This window comes from Equus asinus, chromosome 5 (genome assembly GCF_041296235.1).
Source record: "Equus asinus isolate D_3611 breed Donkey chromosome 5, EquAss-T2T_v2, whole genome shotgun sequence".
In the NCBI taxonomy this organism is placed as follows: domain Eukaryota; kingdom Metazoa; phylum Chordata; class Mammalia; order Perissodactyla; family Equidae; genus Equus; species Equus asinus.
Window position 1 is genome coordinate 35,301,485 of NC_091794.1, and position 18,434 is coordinate 35,319,918.

Genomic DNA, 18,434 nt, shown 5'->3' on the forward strand with positions numbered 1-18,434 from the left:
ACACGGCATGTGGCATTCCACAAAGAAAAGAGCTCTGCAGTCAAAGAGTTTGTGAAATGAAAGGGTTAATAAAAGTATGCAGGTTTCCTCCCTATAGTATTTCTGTGCCTGGGTAAATGTTTTCTTTTTTTCCTATGTCACAACTTGAGCGAGAAAATTGCTCATCTCTTGTATTCTCTTACTGGTTCTGAAAAACACATCTGGAAAATACTGATTTAGATGATTTCTATTTTCTCTAAATATTGCACGATGCCCAGCCAGCATTTAGTATACATTCAGAACACCACCAAATTTTACAGAATCAAGCCTGCCTCCAGTCCAACCTCTTTGGTCAGAGCATGTTGTCTCTAGAAGACGACAGGCAATATTATAAAACCATGGAGAATATGAACAATTCTTCCAAAAGTTTGAGGAGATTTTGATCTCCTTGTTCTGTATTCTTTCTCATCTAAACAAACGGGAAGATGACAACAGCTGTACCCACAGAAGAGTCATCCTTTATTTTTCTTTTCTTACTTTCAAAGGGCTTTAAAATCTTACTGCAATCACAATTCATTCAGCCACTATTTCCTGAGTGGCTACTGTGTGCAAGGTCCCGGAGAAGAGGACACAAGGACCAATGGGCCAGATGGGAAGGTCAGAGTGGCCCATCCTGGAGTACCTGGGGGCAGCGCCCCAGAACATCAGCAGTGATGACTGGGATTGAAGTGGCTCCTCTGGTGGCCCACCTGGGACGTGACATTTGTGGAGAGGTTCCTCCTGGGAGGCCGGAGAGATATCAACACTTTGCACTCTGCCAGCACCATCAAGTGTGGCCATTTTTGTAGATTCAGAAAACGACTGAGGTCCAAAGGATTGAGAAAGCTGTGGGCTGTTTCTGTAGTGGGTGACTGGCTAGTCAATGGTCAAAAGTGTTTAAGGGATCCAAGTGTTGTGTTTTCTGACTATTGCAATAGTGAGAATCTTGAAGATTCTTCCATCCAGCTCTAATTGTTACATACTCTCATTGAGAAATGTGTATATTGTGATTGATAAGGTAACTGGAGGGACTGAAGCAGAGAAGTCTGCTGAGAAACCTATATTCAAGACTGACTGGATAAACATGTATTATAAAAAATGTGAAAATATGCCATCATAGACGGTGCAGGACTATCCTTTCTTTCGACTGGGTAGTCATGTCCAATGCTGTTATTGCAGCAAAGGGCTCTGTGCTTTAAAAAAAATCCCAATCTGCTGATTCACAAGCCTGGGTTGGATCTAAAGCAGGCCCCCACTTTGGGAAGGCCATCTCCACAACCTTTCAATCGTTGCTGAATGTGGATGGAGGGGATCATGATCAATTATGCCAAGAGCCCACTCCCCACAGTGTTGGTCTGCAGAACTCCCTTCAGAGACCACACAGCAGCTCTCCTCTGCTCTCCTCTTCTCTTCCTCCTCTGATGTCACCTGCACTTCACAGCTGGCTGATCTCAACCCTCCTTCCCTATGGATGTTTAAGAAGCAGGAATCAAAAGGTGGAGGAGGGAAGGACTCACCTCCAACGGTAAGTAGGAAGGAGTGGATAGACCACAATAAAGCCAGGAATAAGCTGGAGAATTCCAGAAATGGCAAGTCAGAGGGCCTGGTGAACTGTGGTTGGAACAGTAAGGTCAGGAAGAGCACTGACTCCTGCGGTTGCTTCCTACTCTCTCACAGACCGGCCTTGAGGTCCAAATGAGGCCATGTCTGCCAAGCACCAGGGCCAGCCCTTAATGTTAGCGCCTTTCTGAACCCTGTGGCCCGGCGAGCTCTGTCAATGCATCCTCCCTGCCGTGCATGGCTCCTCCCCGCCTCTGGGCCTGTGCAAGACCAGGACGCCCTTCTCCTTCTTCTCACCTGGACAAAATGCTTGCTCCAGGAGACCCAGCTCAGACATCACCCCTTCCCTGACTGCATCACGAAGAGTCAGTGGCAGGGTTCTGAGCCCCCATACTACTTGTCACACCATGTTGTGATGATCTGTTTCCATGTCTGTACTGGTCTAAGAGCTTCTCACTCATCTTCGTGCCTCCCTGGTCTCTCCTGGTGCCAGCACCTTCCTTACGGCAAGGGTGCTCAGGAAATAGGTGTTGAATGAAATGAGTGAATACATAGACAAATAAATAAATGTTCTTATGGTCAAAATGGAGCAATATGGGTTGGACAAAGAGAGAGAAGGAAATAAGATTTCCTATGGATTTGGGAAGAACTTTATTTTATTGTGCAAATAACAATTGTAGTCTACCAATTTGAAACATACTCTATCTCCCAAGAAAGATACTTTGTCACTTAGACATGGGGTGGGCAAGGAGAGAGTAGCCCCACAACATAGCTTAGCTGTAATAGAGAGTCTGGCTCCATTTTTGATGTGTAACTACCAACAACTTTCAAATCCCACCTCTCTCTCCCCTTTTGCCCCACATTTGGGCGAGCTGATAAGAAAGCATGCCTATTCCTTCCTTCAGTGCTAGAGGGAACGTTCAAACCACACAAATCCCTGCCTGTGCGTGGAAATTCCACTCTGGACCCACCCCAACCACAATAAAACCAAAGCCACTCACCTGTCCCTTTACCCAAGCCACTTCCAACCAGCTTGGGTGCCCTGCCCACCAAGCCTCATCCTGTGAGTAAGAGACCTTTTCATATCCTCCTGAGTCATATGTGCATCAGAACAATGTGGCTGGGCCGGAGGTGATCCTGCCCTCCATAGAGCAACCACAAGACAGTAACTTTCTGAAAAATTTTAAAATATATCCTGTATCTATAAACAAAGATATTTTGTTGTTAGGAAAGGGGGTGGGAGAAGGTGGCCCCATAACATACCTAAAAAACTGTTTTTATCCTACTTTCTGAAAAATTCCAAAGAAGAACACTCTGCTGGACGATGGTGCCAAGGAGCCCCTCCCTGACAGTCTGTCCCTTAGTCTCTGCCCTTTTTTGGTCACGTATTCAAAGGGCTTTCTTATGAACAAACTGAGACACTTATTTTTGTTCTTTTTGAATTCCAAAGTGATTTTCTCGAGTCTCATGGGAGACACTCCTCTCGGTGTTTGTTGGCCCACTCAATTCCAGAAACTCATCAGGGGACTGAAGACTCAGCCAGATCCCAAGTCCAGTGAAAAGTGACCCTAACAATTCCCAAACTAACTAAACCCAAAACTAACTCTAAAACCAAGTAACTCCAGAGTTCAGAGTGCTGGTTATTGGCTGTGATTTCTCAGCTTCCAGCCCGCCCTTCTGTTCTCTGCGTCCTGGTGTGGGGCCACTTGCCTCCTTTGCCAGCTGCTCCCGGTCAGGCTTGGCCCATCGCGCAGACTGACCAGAGGCTGGAGGAGAGGAGAGGGACCCTGTGTGCCCAGGTTCCTGTCAGCATTCCCCTAGCAACTGCTCTTCACCCTGACAGCAACAGTTGGTTCCAGTAGCTGCAGTTTGCCATTCTCCCAACACTTCCATAACCAGCCTCATCACACCTCCTCAGACACCAGCACCAGCTGGCAGGGCCCCCCCTCAGAGTTCTGTGTCCAGATCCACAAGACCTTCGAGCTCCTGGGGCTCCTGTCCCACCGGGCAGTGCCTCCTCCTCAGAGGGAGGGCCTGAGCCACGCAGGCCACCTCCAACCTCTTCCCTTTGTTCCCTCAGCCTTGGGCTGGCAGCTGCTTCTTGCAGTTAAATCTCCATGATACTTCAGTACCTTTTTTTTCACCTTTTTAGTCCTCCAACAGTTGAGTCATAATTCTTTATACTAAATTCTTTCCATTAAAATAATCAGCATGGTGTCTCTATCAGTGTTTGGACCCTGACTGATAGTAATTCTAAAGCTAAGCAATCTTGAAAATAAAGAACTGTCAGTTCTCTGGGGAGGAGGCCTCGGGCATCCTTCCCTCGCCCACACTGCTTTTGCCCAGAAACTAGTCATCTCCTCGCAGGGGCGAGTGGACACCCTGAGGTCTCCTCAGTTTTGTTTGTTGCCCCGAAATTCCAAGAAGAAAGTCAGAGAAGCCATGGCTGACATTCGCTTGCTTACTGTCCTTTCCTCTTTCACACTCAGGTTTCCTCTTCATCGTCGTCTCTCTCTCCCTGGATGCTTTCTCCCGTTTCCAGAGCAGGTTTGGAGGAACAGCCTTCATAACTGTCGTCCAATTGGAAAAGTCCTGAGAGCTGGAAGGGAGGGGACAGTGGTGCACCCTAAGAGTTAGCAGTGCAGGGGTGCCCAGGCCCAGGACACACGATGATTCCCACTGGCAGGGCAGGGCCCACCCCAGCTCTCCACCGGGTCACTGAGGATCCCAGCAGGAGCCCCCTAGTCATGACCAGAAACCGTGCTTTGCTAAGGAGATGAGTGATGTGGGGCATGCTGGGCTGGTATGGGCTGAGCCACTCTGCAGAGCCAGTGACCTCAGCCTCCTGGATTAGGCCAAATCCTTACGGATGAGAATCAGGAACAGGAGTGGGGGGGGGAACGGGAGCGGAAGAGGAGGCAGGAGAAGCTGATGACTAGGAGCGAGGGAGAGTATGAAAGAGGGAAGAAGGAAATAAATTGCACTCAGAGCACTGCTCTCCTGTTCCGTATCTTCTGCACCTTCACAATCGTCAAAAGTTTCCACGGAGACAAACTCCCTGCCGGAGCAGCCTTGGGGAAAGAAGGCAAGAATTTGGGCCCGCTGTGGGGGCGAGGGGGGGAGGGGCCCTGCTGCCCATGGCAGGATGTAGCAGGCAGTGCCTGTTGGAGGAAGCCATTCTACCATCTCTAACCCTGCCCCCCCAGGACCTGGGCTGCTTCACCTGGGGCCGGGCGGGGGAGGCGGGTGGTGATCTCCAGGTTCCCTTTCCCAGCTCGAAATTCTGTACCTGACCGAGAAGACGTGTCCACAGGGTGCTCATGGCCCTACCTTCTTGTCCTCCAAGAAAACGCTCATCGTCTTTTGTGCTTGACCACCGTCCTGCCTTCCCTCCTTACTTCTCTCCTTCCTTCCCACCCTCCTCTCTGCCTGCCTCGGTTCCTCTGCCCTGGTTACTGCCTGTCTCCCATCTCCTTGGCAGCCTCTGCCACGTGTCACTGCTCTCCCCGTGGGAAAACCAGAAGGAGGAGCACATCCTGCCTCTCTCCAGTGAACTGATTTATTAACCAATCAGTCGCGCCGCTGTGCACCTGTTATGTACCAGGGGCTGTTGGACTCTCTGGAGAACAGCAACCCCCACCAATACTGAGCGCTGCTCTGGGCCTGCCGGGATGTCAGCCGTTTGTCAAAGTTAAGCCTCACACAACCCTGTAAGGGCCTCAGCCCCATTTTACAGCCGAGAAACTGAGATGAGAGGGGATGCTCACTGGGCCCTGTTCTCTGACCTGTAAGCACTGGGGCGGGATCCTGCAGCATTCCTGTTCTTTACCCCACACGCTAAGTCAGACGGTGTCTCTGCCTCGCCCTGCTCCCCAGTCAGCGCAGGGTGCCGGCAGGCGAGGCGGACCCAGCTGCGGGTCGGGTGGGAATCCACAGCGCAGGAACCTGAGCGAGGAGAGAGCTTCCCCTGGGGGAGAATTCAGGGGAGGGTGGGGGGAGGCTCTGAAGGTGGGCAGGGGTGGGGAGGGAGGGCATTCTGGGCAGGGGAAAGGCCGAGGAGAGGGAGCGGGAGGAGCCTGCTGTTGGGCACAGTTGTCTCAGGAGCAGGCAGCGACTAAGTGGCAGCCCCCACGTGCTGCCTACAGGTCCCCACGTTGCGGCGAGCTGGGGCCCAGGCCCTCCCCTAAGTGGGTCAGCTGGGCTGTCTGAGCAACACGAGGGCGCGGGGGCAGCTGGGCAGCCCCCTCCTCGAGGCCTCCAGAAACCCCCCCCACCCCGGCGCCTGAGGGTTTCTGGGCGGAGGGACACAGTCCTCTCAGACTGAAGCAAAGTCTGTTCAATTCTGGTTCCCAGGACGTGGTAGGGGTGAGGCGGGGAGGGCGGGGAGGGCGGGGCAGACATGGCTCAGGGAGGTCCCTCCCACCGCCCTCCTCCAGATGTGACGCGGGGCCTCCGCAGTCACCCCGAGAGACGCCTCTTTAGGGCGGTCATCCCACCCGGGCCCCTTACTCCAGGGGCAGTGAGGACGGAGCGGTGGCGGTCCTGCCTAAAGGCTGTGAGGGAGGGAGGGAGAAGCACGCCCTTGACCACCCGCCGCGTGAACGGAAGGGCCGCGTCCCAGGGTCTGCGACCTCAGCGCCCAAGACAATGCGGGTGCCAGGGACCCCATAGCCACCGTGGGGAAGCTGGAGGTAGGCCAGGCCCTGAGGTCTCCGTCAGCCATCGGACACCCCCAGCCTGGGGTGGGCAGGGCTGGGAGGCAACGCGGGATCTGAGAGACCTGACAGCATGGTCCAGCCACTCCGCAGGGTAGATGGCACCTGGGTAAACTGATGACCTGGTGCTGCCGCTTCTCCCTTCTCTACTGTGGGCCCTGCAGGAGCAGGAGGGGACATCAGCCCCACACATGGCTGGCACAGAGGGGCTCTCACATGCACGGCTTGTTGACTGTATTATTTCAGGGTCATCTAGGTCGCTCCCTGCCTCCAGGTAAGGATTTGCCTGAGCTGGAAAGAGGAATGATGCTCCCAGTGCTGTCAAGACCCAGATGCCACCTCCCTGCTGGGAACTGTCATCACAGATAGCCTCCTTGCTGGTATTGCCACAGGTGAAGGTGTGGGCCCCCATTTTAGTCTAGAGCAGGGTTTTCTTAATGTCTTAAAATAAGATATAAAGTTTACCTCTTGACACAGTGTACACACACATGCAAACACACATACTAAAACAAGTTTTAGGGGCCGGCCCTGGTGGCCTAGTGGTTGGGTTCGGCATTCTCGGCTTTGGTAGCACGGGTTTGGTTCCTACACCATCTCTCAGTGGCCATGCAGAGGCAGCAACCCACATACAAAATAAAGAAAGACTGGCCACAGATGGAAGCTTGGGGAGAATCTTCCTCGCCAAAAAGAAAAAAAACAAGTTTTACCCAACAGTATTACCCTCACTGTGAGTGATGGCCTTTAATGGTTTGTATTGTTATTTCATTTTTTTAAATGCTGATCCAGACTCATGGAATTAAGTTTATGACCTACTGATGAATTAAAACTCACAGTTAGAAAACTACCCTAGGGCAGGGCAGAGGGAGAAAGAAAAGAAAGAGAAGCAGAGGGAAATGGTAGGGACATGGGAGGAAGGACTGAGCAAGAAGGTGGGGACAGAGTGGAGAAAGGTGTTTTGTGGAAGGTGGTGGGAGGTCACACAGATGCCTGCCATACCACCCCTTCCAGGGCACCTGCTCTAACATATGCTACACCCACTCTGTGTGTGCCCACAGTGTTGTTTCTTCCATTGAACCCTGGGCTACTTGGCAGCAGGGACAAAATCTTTTCACCTCTGGAAACCCTGCAGTTCCTAGCAGAGGAATTCTTAGAATCAGGCAGAGCCTTAGAGAACACCCCTTAGTTAAAGCTTCCCGTTTTCCAGGAAAGGAGACTGACTTGGAAGGGTCAGCCAGCCAGTCAGTGATTATTCACCACCGTCAGGCTCTGGGCACAGCCAGGGTTTGCTCATGGCGGCTGTGGGGGATCAGAATTGGCCGCCCCAACAGGTGTCTCTTTGGCTTGATTATTTTTAGGGACAAAAGACTGAAAGAAACTTTGACCTTTCCCCTAACTGCCTAAAAGAATTTAAGATAGAAAGCCTGTCCCAGTACAGGCCATCACCATAGATAACTCTGGGTATGGAAGACTGGGAGGATCCTTGCTAAGCCCATTTTTATCAGAGGTCTCTCTCCCTCCCTCTCTCTCTTCCCTTTCTCTCTCTCTCTCATCACATTGTCTACAGATGGCCCCGCAAACATTTGTTTATTAAACATTTGCTTTTCCATCTCCATGTGAGTTGCACTCCTCCCCTCTGAAGTCCCAAACCACTACCCCCAACATCCTCCTTTGTCTTAGCTGAAGATGGTATTTAAGGTGGTGGCTTCTGCCATTTCAGCAAGTTATTCAGATTTTTTGTGTTTCTCCCATGTATACATGTTATTAAACTTCAATTTTCTCCTGTTCTTCTGTTTCATGTCAATTTAATTCTTAGCCCATCCAGAAGGACCTAGAGGGTAGTGGAATAGTTCTTCCTCCCCTAATTGGGTCACAAGCATCAGCTTTTCATCTAAAGTGAAGATAATATCTATTTGGGGGAGTTTGGGGGGAGATTTGCATTGTGTATGTACATCAGGAATGGTGCCTGGCGCATCACAGGAGCCCCAATAAATAGCACCTGCTATTACCATTATTAGTAGTAACCAGAGTAACTAGTCTCGGAACAGCACTGGTTACCTCAGGTATGCTGCTATCACTAGCTTTTTAGGGAGAGTTGGCTGCCAATGTCTTCATTCCAGACAGAATGGAAATCCTCATAGACACATAAGGAAATTACCTTAGAAATAAAAACAGAGGAAATGTGTGCATACACACACTAGCAAAAGATGAATTCAAGCACACAGGCCTTAACGAATATTCATCTTGGTTACACTAACATTTTAAATTAGTGTACATTTTGGAAAATGAATGATTTTATTTTCCCACTGATTCCGCTCAGTATTTTGGCGAAGACATACCCTTCCGAGGCTCTGGGCTACTCCTAGTCTATGTGCCAAAATGAATGCAAAGAGTGTTATGTACAGATGGATCATATAAACGGGGAAAGTGGGCCAGAAAAATCCATGATGATAAGAAGCATTCTCTCTTCCTACCGCAGAGTATTCTCGAAACTCATAGTTTGTAAATATAAACATTTTAGGGAACTTAGTTTTAGCGCCTAAAGTTTAGAATACTAGGTTTTTTCGCTTTAAAAAAGTTAAATGAATCTCTTAATAAGTTAACTCAATGGAGAGTTTAAATTGTACTAATCAGGAAACATTTCTGGTAAGTTACAGACGTCGACAAGGAAATCAAGATCAAGTATTTTGCTCTAAATTTCTCTTTTCCCTTCTTGTCCGCTAGATGGCGGAATGGAAACACTCTGGATCCTGCTAGTTGGCAGGCAGCTTCTTCCTGCCCAGGTTTTCAATGGTTGATCTATATTTTTGTTTTGGTTCCTTGCAGATTTTTCTCTCATCTAATGGAAAAGAAAGGAAAACATTGTATATGCGAATTTTAGGGCAATTTCTAGCATATAAACACGGTCATTTTGCCTGGGGAGCTGGAGCTGCTCTGCCTAAGGACCTGAGCCCAGAGCTTTCTCCTACTCGTGCGGAAGAACACTGGCCGGTGCCATTGTGCTAACATGAGAGAAATTACATGAGCCAGGCGCTGTGCTGGGAGGTCCCTCTCCCTGAATTGTCGCAGGGAGACTATATAAGGTGTCGCCTCCACTTTGTAAAATTCAAAATTAAGAATTTAGGGTACCTTGAGGGTAGATAATTGCTCCAAACGGGAGGAGCTTGGCTTGGCTGTGGATCTCTAGGACCTCAAGCGCCGGCACTTAATCACTGCGCTACTGCCACCTAATGACTGCCACCTGGTGGGCGTGAAACCACAGGGCTAATTTCTGCCTAATCGGTCCCACTAGCAACCTAGATTTCAGGGAAGGAGTCTCAGGACTGATCTAGGTTACTTGGCTGGATCAGGACCTTTTGCAAAGTTTTGCTCTGTGAACCAGAGTTTAAATTCGTACATTTAGATGAGTATATCTTGGACGTGTGTATCTTTCTTATAAAAATCAAAATCACCTTGCACTAAACTTAGAAAATCAATAATCAACATAAACTCTCAAAATATTTGATATGAAAAAAGGAGTATTACCCAAGCCAGCAATTTTTGCATGCTTCATGCAGAAGCTTATTTCAGGCTGAAAGAAAAAAATCAGCACTCAAATTGAAGCCAATTTAATGTATTTTACACACACAGTTGAGTAAGCAGATGTTAAAAGGAATAAGTCCACCACACACATAAAGCCTTATAACCATGTCCTTATATGTATATAAGTGCATATATTTGATCTTATTTTTTTCCTCTCATACATTCAGAAAACATTTCTGCAGTCCTGGCTCACTGGCCCCTCGCATCGTCTCCCACTTCTCTGCCCCTTGTGCTGTGTTCCCTAAGGGCCTTGACTCTGGGTCCGTCCAAATTTCAACAGCCAGCTCTGTTAGTACTGAGCTGAGCAATATCAGCACGCCCACCATTCTCCGTTCTTCCACTTGTGCACCACAAGAGAAAAGAGATGAGCCCAGACTGTATAAATTGCTGGGGAAAACTCACACATCCCCAGGACAGCAATGGCATTCTTTGTTCAGATGTTGTCCCAGCTATGAGAATGACACCGGATGCTGACCTCCAGCAGCTCCTGCCACCTACACCAGCATACAGGCCACACTGCTCAGCCCAGCATTTGAGGCCCACCTCCCTCTCTCAATCTCATTTCCTTCCACTCCATCCATAAACCTCTCAAGCTAGGCTCCCAATCATCACTGAACGTGCTCCCTTAGAGGCAGCTAAGTGGTTTTCAGGGGTTCCTGGGTCCTCCTTTTATTACCCACGTGACTGGCACGAGTTGCTCAGTCTCAGGGATGGGCCTGCGGCCGTGATTTCTGTCCTAGTGCTCTGGCCCTCTGCCAGGCCTGGGGCTTTGCCTCGATCCCACCCCCCGCACTGTGCTGCCCCTACAAAGCTGCCTGCTGCCTGCTGCCAGCGCCCTTCCCCGGGGGCCTGATCTTTCTCCCAGTCTCCCTAGGCCTCCTGGTCACAGGGGTCAGGCCTCAAATGAGGAGGCTGTCCCAAACCACAGTGCCTGCTTCCCTCCTTGTCTTGCGCTGCTGTGTCCCACCCCTCGGGTTGCGCTCTACTCTTCCCTGCCCAAGCCCTCTCTGAGTCTGTAACTCCCTCTGGGCACAAGGTCCCTTCCGCCCAGCTGTCTCCAGAGGCCCTGTCTCCACATCCCTCAGTGGCTGCCAGAGTCCCTCCTGTCATCTTTGAGACTTGTGTTGCTGGAGTCCCTCTGTGCCTTGCCCAGAGTTATTGTGCTCAGCAACCCCAGGTTAAAGGTGGTGAAGAAATGAACCGGGGTGGTAATGTCGTATGTGCCAGAGCTTTGTAGAGTGCTAGACAGTCGTGAGGTCCTGATATTCCTGATCTCAGAACCTTTGAGACCTCCCTCCCCCGGGGCCTGATGCCCCCGAGTCTGCATTTGGCTTCTGAAGTCTCATCTCATCTCAGGAACCAGTCCAAGGCCCCCACTCCTCCTCCCTCGCACAGTGCCCCGAGGCCCCTCTGAATTCCTAGAGCCCTCGCTGTTGTCATCACTCCCAGTGACATTTCATCAGACCCTCCTTAGTGAGCCAGGCTCAGGAGACCCAGTTCTGCCGCGGAAAAGTCATGTGAAATTGATCCTCTGTCTGCCTGTCTGTCAACAGAAGGGGCTGGAACAACCCTCTGGGCCTATCTTTCAGTTCTGAGGTTTTACGTGTGTGGACTTTTTCCTCCATATCTAAACTTTATGCTTTTAATCCCCACCACAACCTCGAGCACCGTGCCAGGCTCACGGGGAACCCTATAAATGTGTTTCTGGATTGATAACTGAGTAACAGTTTTGTCCTACTGATACGGTAAAGTGATTTTTCAATTTGGATACTCCTAAGGTTACATTTTCTTTCCCCATCTCATAACAACTGGATTGTTTTCTGGGAGAAATTTAGTTAGAATATTGAATTGTAGTCAAAGGCCACTGACCAAAACCTCCATATTCCACAAATTCAGATTCCCAGACACCAAACCTAGAGGTTCTGATTCAATAGGTTGAGGCAGGGCCTGGAAATCCGCACTTGTGACAAGCCCCTCAAGTGATTCTGAAGCTATGGCCTTGAGTCACCCTTTGAGAAACATTATTCCAGGGAGTAAGGACTTTTTCGGACAATTTAGAGTGTAGAAATTCATTTCTGGGGGCAGCAAGTGAGGTTTTCTTCCTTTGTGGGGAAAATGTTAGTAGGTCTCCTTGAGAGATGGTGCTTTGAGGGGAGAGGAGAGCTTCTCACTGGTTTATGGATGTGGCAGGTTGGACTTTGAGCAATGCAGTAGCTAGACCAGCCCCTGCTGACAGACTCATGCACAGCGTCCATCTCTGCCACCACTGATCTCACTGTACCAACACGAGGGTGGCCCAGGGCAGAGGCTGGCTGAGGACAACTGGAAGAGTCTTTCTGTTTGATTGGTTGATTAGTGCCTCTCCCATGGGAGATGCTGTCTGCTGGGCATTAACATATATTACAAAGATGTTCACACTCCATGCCCAGTGCCTTGGTCCATTTGCCACATGCCTCTTCCCCACACACCTTCATCCCCAATCTTCCAGTTTTTTCTCCTTTCAAGTCCCTGAACAATTGACCAAGCTATTCATCACTACCTACAAGTCTCTGTGCATCCTTGCCTCGGGCCACTTCTCTCCCTTCACGAAGCGGATGACCTGATGCACTGTCTGATGCTGTCATTAGGAGAATACCCCCTCACTCCAGTCCCTGAGGGCCAAGCCTAGGTGAGGCGGCAAGACACAGCTGTCCATTTTAGTCTTGCACCCACAGACCAACTCACCCATCCACAAGCCAAGCTTAGCCTTTTTCCTCCTCTGTCAGCTGCTCATGGGAACCCTCCATGCAGTCTGTGGCAGGCAGACTCTAGGATGGCCCCCGTGAGCCCTGCCTCCACATGTTCACTCCTTGGGTAATCCTCCCCCCTTCAGTGTGCGCAAGTCTTGTGACTTGCTTCTAATTAATGGAATTTCAAAGGTGATGGGATGTATGTCACTCTGTGTATGTGATACACTGCATCTGATGGTAACACCCATGTTGCAAGGACACTCACTGTGCCTTGTTGGTTTCGAAAAGCAAGTGGCCATGTTGTGAGCTGCCATATGGAAAGAGACATGTGACAAGGAGCTGAAGGGGGCCTCTGGCCAACAGCCAACAAGAAACCAAACCCCTCAATATGGAAGTCTGCAAGGAAGTGGATTCTGACAATAACCACGTGAGCCTGGAAGTGAATCTCCCCTCAGTTGATCCTCAGATAACATCACAGCCCTAGCCAATGCCTGGATTGCAGTTTTGTGAAAATCTGAAGAGGAGGACCCAGCCAAGCCATGCCCCAAGTCCTGACACAACAACTATGAAATAATAAATACATGTTGTTTTAAGCCGCTAGGTTTGTGGTAATATTATTATGCAGCAATAGAAAACTAATACACAGTCATAAATGTGAGCTGAGAGAGAGGCACTGGTACAAAGTGGTTGGTGACATGGGAGCCTGGGCCACCTGCTCATGCAGCTGTCTTGTGTTCTCTGGCCCTGCACATGGCTGTTCCCAGACTTACCACTTCCATCTTCTGATGGAATGCTACTGGTTCCACCCAACCTTAAGGCTCGGTGAGTTTAACAGAACCTGATGGACAAATCTGGACACTTGGTCACATGATGTCACATGGTTAGATGCTCAGTCTCTACCAGGGCCGAATAGCACCTAAGGACCTCTTTTCTGAATGATTTGCCGCTGCAGGTGGCATAGATTTGTGTCAGGACCCCAGGGGTTTAGGTTATGATTCTGTTCTTCTCCATGTGGCATCTTTTCTCACCCAACTCTCATACCATGGAGTCTCCCTGGTTGTACAGCACACTGGTTGTATTGCCCAAGCAGCAAGGATGCTTGCCCCTCCACCTGAATCTGCTACAGAACCCTTTCCTGCTGGCAGTTTTCCTTGTCATTAACAAGTGACAGTAGTATTTCTAAATATGGAATATGCTGCCTCCAGAATACAAAAGGCCTGACAGGCATTGTGCTTTCTTCTTCATTGTGTGAGATGTAAGATAATAATTTGTCCTAATTTGGTGGGGATGGGAGGATATGTCCCAGCTTGCCCCAAACTGGATCTCTAAAAACTTCACTGATGCAGTGACCCCGACTCTTTGTTGAGCTTTTTTTCTGCCCTCTGGAGTGCATGCGTCTTACCTAGTCTTCCAATGTATTTGCCACTTCTTGCTCATGTGATCATTTATTAACCACAGGGTCTTCTGCAGAATGTCCAGATGGTCCAGATCCTTAAGACTGTATTATGGCAGAGGGCAGATTTAACATAGCTCAGAGGCAACACTGTGAATGTTTACTGTGTCCTGTCCTATGTGGATGTAAACTTCTCTAGTCCTTCTTCCTGATGAGGATAGAAAAGAATACACTGATCAGACTGATGGCCATATACTGTGTATCCAAGGCCATTTTAATCTGATGTAGCAAAGATACCATATCTGGCTCACAGCTGCAGTTGACAGGCTATGACTTGATTGAGTTTAGGGTAACCCACTGTTATCCTCCAGGATACATCTAGTTGTATACAAGATGCCATACTGATGAATAGAATAAGCATATGATGAGGACCCCCAATCTTGCCTACTTTAGGTGTTCAAGGTAATATTTGCCTTGCCACTACGTATGGTATTGTTTTTGACTTCCTATCTTGGCTGGGGAGTGTAGGGTGGTTTCACAGGCTTTTACTTAACTTTCTCCACTATGATAGCCCTTACCACACAGGCCATGAAACCAATGTGGGTTCTGCCAATACAATACCTAAGCATGACCATTCCAAGTGTTCCTTTGGGAAGCAAGGAAAAGACCAGCAGGTGAGTCTGTGGAGCCACTGGACCTACCATGAGCCAGACCATTTATTACTTGACTCCTTTCCACCTACTCCAACATAGGAGTTAGGACGATGCTTTGGGTCCCTGGATATCTCAGCTCAGACCTTGTATCCAGTAGTCCTTGAAAGGTTTTGTATTCCTCTTTCCCTCAATATATAGTTACATGAGTAAGTGTCTTCGGGGAAGGACTGAGGAAACCATTGCGTTATATTTTTGCCATGGTGTTTGCAGGGTCCTTTTTCATGAGGACCTAGCTTCTCCATCAGTCAATGGGATTTGGGTGAGTAAACTAGCTCAGGTCTGGAAACTTAGAAAGTTATTATGACTTTTTATTATCATGGCTGCAGTCAGCCACCTGATCACCCATCTTTGATTTATTTTGGTTGTATAGATTGAGCAACACTCTTGTTTGCTGCCCATCTATCATGTCCCTCATGATGCTGTGCTGTATAAACCACCTCCCCAGCTCTGAGAGTCAGATCTCCCTAACTGCCTCTGACATTGCCACTCCTGATGACAAGTGTACCTACCTTGCTTTTGAGATTTAAGCATTTCCATCTGGCCTCTATTATTTTGGAATTCTATTGTCCCCATCAGACAATATTAGAAAACTCTGCTCTGTCCCAGCATCTCCTACCAGCAGCCTTGGTACAGAGGATGGCCGATCCCTGAGCTCCTTAACAATGCTGGAGCCCACCCCCCATCAGCACATTCATTGTCACTTTGGACACAAACACTGTATCCCAAGAACAGAGGGGGCTAGTGGTTTTGGCCTTACATAGTATGTCTCACTTCTCTGAGTCTTTTGATTTCTTCCCTCAGTGTTTATCACTGCAGTTCTGCCATTTCTACTTTACTTAGTGTGGCCATTGCTTTTTCCAAGCTTCCAGGGGCCAACCAAATACTGCCACCTGGGGTCTTTGCCAAAATATTAAATCCTGTGTCATAGGCTTATTCTCCCTTTTCCAACTTTATTTTCTGTCCCACTTCATCCAGCACAGTCCTATATATGCTCTCCTGCTTTACCAGTTCATGTTGCCCAGTCCTGCAGCTCCTTCAGCAGATAATCCTTTTCTACCTTTAGCCAGCCCAGCATTTACCCAGCGGGGCTACATTGTGACTTAATCCTAGCTATCACTCTGGCAGTCGACAGTGGAGAGTACGGCAGACCATCAGGGAGTAAGGGGAGATATGTGTTGTCTTACAGAAACCTCTACATCATTAAGCTAATACATGCATCCCCAAGAGAGAAACATGACCCTTTAACAGGGAAGAATGGGCTATTTCTGTAGATCAACAGCGTTCAGAGAAACATGGAAATTTAAGATTTTCAAATGCATTGACCCAGATGACTCCATTTCAAGTCTCAGCGTCTCAAATTTTTCCAATCAGGGCCTAGACCTTGGTGTAGCAGGCTTGGTAGGGTTGAGAGTTTAACCTTCTCTGGAACTCTGCTATTTAGTTGTTAGATCTGGCCCACAGATTTTTTTTGCCCTCTGGCTGCAGGATATGCAAATAATTTTATATGCTGGCCAATAGACCCGCTGGCTTTCACACTTAGTCTGATATTGGCAATTAATCACCTTCAGTTTTTCATTTTCTTTCTTTAATGAATTAATGAGGGCCCCCCCAAATGACCATCCTATTCCAAACTTCTTATAATTACTATTTCCTGAAACTCCTGAGATATTGCATCTTTGGGTGCACTCCCTTCCACTGGCATCCCATTCCACTTTGCTGCTGATGAAGGTTTTAACAATTGCCACGGTATTCCAGGGGATCTCGGTGCTTCACTACTACCCGCGATGACAATTAGCAGCAGGCTGGCAGGTGATCCAACTTCAAAATTTCATCTTGGAGTGTTTTTCTAGGACCACTTCTTGTACCAACACTCATGGGTTGAATTCCGTAGGAAACGGAGTCTGAAATTTTGAGATTTGCATGCAGGTTTTTTATTGGGTGGTATTCACGGGACCAAAACATGAGAGGAGTCAGGGAAGGGGAGCAGGACTGGGCAGAAGAAGTCATACTGTGATGCAGGCACAAGAGAGATCTGGAGCTGGGACAACCTATGAGTTGTGCCACATAAGCCGAAGAGGCTAAGCCTTTATTCCCCTCCTAGACTAGTCCCTGGAAGTGGGCTGCCCCCACAGAAGGAATATGACTTTGGACAGTGTCTCTATTTGGCGGACGACAATTGCTGGAGAGGACTCAGCTGAGAGCTGTCAGCTGTTGACACTCCCAGCAGCTGGGGGAGTTAGTCTCAGTCCTGAAAGGTGGCACACCAGAGCATCCACTACATCAGCATTTCCTGATTTTACAATTGACACTGCCATCCACTGTCTAATCCTTCCCACTCCTGAGAGCAATTTTTAAAAATTTTCCATCCAAGTCTTTTCCTTTTCTAGTCGATCCATAAAACATAATCCAGGTACAGTTCTGCCTTGTCTGTTTCAAAGGGCAACACACCAGGTAAAGTTGTATTCAACTTTTGAAAGCTCTCTTTTAACATGGAAAAACTTCCCAAATCTCCACAAACCAATCATGGCCCAGTGGTTAAGTTTGCATGCTCTGCTTTGGCAGTTTTGCCAGTTCAGATCCTGGGCGCAGACATGGCACCGCTCAGCAAGCCATGCTGAGGCATCCTACATAGTACAACCAGAAGGACCTACAACTCTGTACTGAGGGGCTTTGGGGAGAAGAAGGAGAAAAAAAGATTAGCAACAGATGTTAGCTCAGGCGCCAATCTTTAAAAAAAAAAAAGTACTATAATAGTAACTGAGTACCCATTAAAAAAATAATAATAAAAGCTATTATAAATTTAACTGGTTTAATCACATGAGCACCCAAGCACAGTACAAAAAAAACGATATGTATTTATATAATGACCTTTTGGGTTCTGGTGACAGAGACAGTGCTTAGTGCCACATGAACTCATGAAACACCTGGGTCAGCTTGCTACCTATAGATGCGTTCAAGAATGGAATGGCTGGCTGAGGGGGTAAGTAGAGGTTGAAATCCAGCCCAACCTCTAATCATCAAGTCCTTCACCCCATCAAGAGGCTTAATATACTGGAGGAATGTGGCACTTTTTCTAAACCAATTGCCCAAAGGGGCTACCATTCAGGTCTCTTTTTCTACTTAGGATTAAGGCATCTCTATGCCAGCCCTGGACCTACCCAGTGACTAATTACAAGCCTAACTCTAGAGTCAGTCCTGGGTGTGGATTCCAGCTTAGTTTGCTGTTTGCTGTTAACCTTAGCCATCTAAACCTCAATATCCTTATCTATCAAATGGGATTATTATACCTCCTGTGTGGTTGTGGTGTTTGTTCAAGTAGCAAATGAACACCATCTACCTGAAAAGATCCTTGTTTTATGAACTTTATTGCGGTATAATTTACATGCAATAAAATGTAAAACATTAAGTGTACATTTTGATGAGTCACGACAATGTAAACCAGTGATCAGACAGGCAACCTGTCTGCCTTTTGTACCATCCAGAGATTGTATCAGGCCCTGAGGGAGTTAGAAAGTAGCATAAACTACGCTTAGTTAATCTGGTTAACCTCTTAATTAGGTTAGGCCTGGGGCATATGTTTTCAGAGCATACTACTTCTGCATAACACATCACATTGTCTGTCACTCTCCTAGGCTGTAAAGCTACTGAAGGCAAAGACCTTCCAGCTTGTTCCCTGCTGTATCCTCAGCACCTAGCAGTGTGCGGGCATTTGCTGCAAGACTCCATA